The sequence below is a fragment of the Ruditapes philippinarum genome, unplaced genomic scaffold (genome assembly GCF_026571515.1).
Source record: "Ruditapes philippinarum isolate M1 unplaced genomic scaffold, ASM2657151v2 ctg5663_1_1_1_1, whole genome shotgun sequence".
In the NCBI taxonomy this organism is placed as follows: Eukaryota; Metazoa; Mollusca; class Bivalvia; order Venerida; family Veneridae; genus Ruditapes; species Ruditapes philippinarum.
Window position 1 is genome coordinate 95,278 of NW_026858753.1, and position 2,456 is coordinate 97,733.

Sequence of the window (2,456 nt, forward strand, 5' to 3'; positions counted from 1 at the left end):
GTCATAGGCATTATCACTGTTTACATTCACAGGTCATAGTTGATAATACGGGTAAAATAGTTTACGTTGAATCTGGGTTTTTGGGACATCAAAATGATGCACAGCAATTTGGCCTAATGCAACAAATTGGTAGAGAATTACAATTTCCTGATCATTGCTTTTTGTTAGGTGACAAAATTTACCCGAACGGGTATCCCGTTCTTACTCCATATTCCGCGGCACAGATTAGAAGAAAACATGGTGTAGAACGACGGCAGTCATTACGTTTTAATCGTTACGTAAAGCGTTATAGAGTTTTGGTGGAACACGCTATCGGAGAGATTAAATGTTACTCAAGTGTTAGTACCGTATGGCGCCACCCGAGGCGATTGCTAGCTAGAACTGTTAAGATATGTGCTGCACTTGTATGCAGAAGGAAGCAAATTGGACTTATTATGTAAAGTTCAAATTAAAGTACGAAAAATAAAGATTTATGAAAACTCTTCGTTTTACGGTATTACTTTAAATCAATGAGTATTTTGAGATAGTCCCTAAACGATGTCCTTAATCCGATGTCCACTACTGCAGTCCGCTTCAGACCGTACATCTCTAATATTAGTTATTCACTAGTACATGCATGCATGTGTTTGTTTTTGTTGTTTATTTGATGTTGCTGTTATGAATAAATACTTAAATTAATCCAGTGAATATGTGTGGTTAAGCGTTTAATGATGTGGAAACCATAGTCAGTTTCATTTTTTATAATGATTTAAACCCTGAATGAATGAAGTACGAACGTTTGTGTATTAAAACGGCGTATAATTGTTTATGTATGTTGTTTGTGAATGTTCAATACATGGTGTAATATAATATATTTATATTTGATAAACTTTTGAATAACAAAATATTTTTTTAAATCATATAAATACCGAATCAGTCACAACTCTTTCAAAAATTTTCATCGGGAACTTTTTTTACATATAACAATATTCAAATAATACAGTTCCATTTTTTATGATATTTGATACACTTTTGGAAAATCTGACAAATATAGACCAATCCACTTTAATATGTTTTACTAAACCTTATTTTCTCTTTTCCGACTTTTTTAAAAGACCAGTTGAAAGGCGGAAATCTCCAAGACATATGCTGTCAGATCTTGTGTTAATGGCATTATTCATTACGTGTATGTCTTTTTCTTTTCAAATATAGAAGGAAATTACATTTATAACTGAGTCTGTGTCCTCGAGGAAAATTAATTCGGTCATTAAACGTGTGTCAAGAAAAACGAATGCATTCCAAAGAATAGAGACTAGAAGATGTACCCCAAGGTAATTATTGTCTATTATTGTGCAAAGAAATACGCACGCGCTGAAGAAAATATCTTATGTCGTCTGGTGCAAAAAGCTACAGTTTGTTTTATATAAACGAGTTTTGGTAATAATTCCCAAATTTAAAAATCAATTATCTTGAACATGTTATCATGTTATATTAAACGGATTGAATTGAAGCAACGAACATATTAATTGAAATTTTTATCTTGTTAACAATTGCTATGTAAACAATAAATTCCATTAAATCAAATTCTCATTTGTCTGATTAGGCAAATAAATGAAATGAATTAAATAATGTTTTTAAACGTAACGATCGAGCTTATATTTGCAGTTACCAGACGACTTGAGCAGAAAAGGAATTTTCTAAAGTCATTCTGATACAAAAAATAAAGTCATTCATTGATATATAAGACTATAATTGTTGCAATATAATATAATTAGTTTTGGCCGTAATATCAATTTCTCATGAGGTTCTCTATATTATTTAAACATTAAAAAAAGAAAAGGAAAGTTACATTTTTGAAGTTAAAGTTATTAATGAATTAAACAATGAGTTATTTATCATACCTAGTGTGAGAATGGCTAATGCATTTGATAGAAGACCAGTATGCCAATCAAATTATGAAGAAGTTTGCAAATAATATTTTATCAACTCAGTGTAAGTGTTGTACTCGTCAAGCATATAATATTGAACAGGGTAGAGTTGTCGTTTCCAAAATATTACATACTTTCTGTTCACTAACTTTTTGTACAAAATAAATTAGTGTTGTCATGTCCCTTATTTGAATCATCTATCGTTAATACTTTATTTAATAAGTATCTATTTTCTTTTTCTTTTATAAAATGAAATCATTGTGTTGAACAAACTGGAAAGTAATTGCATTAACATATTATAACGTTTTTACGTTATCAAAAGTACCGGTGAGACTATTTTTTATATATCGAAGGTGATATTTTTTATATTTTGTTCTGCTTTGCTAACAGAGTAAAACTAATTGCTAATGGCACTTCCGTTGTAATATTTTTATAAAGATTGTCGTTTTCTCTGATATCAGAAACAACATTTGTTGTGTACGTGTACGTTAAGTAAACACATGTTTTTTTTAAAGGGGTGTGCCTAGTGGGGTGGGCCTAGTGGCTAAT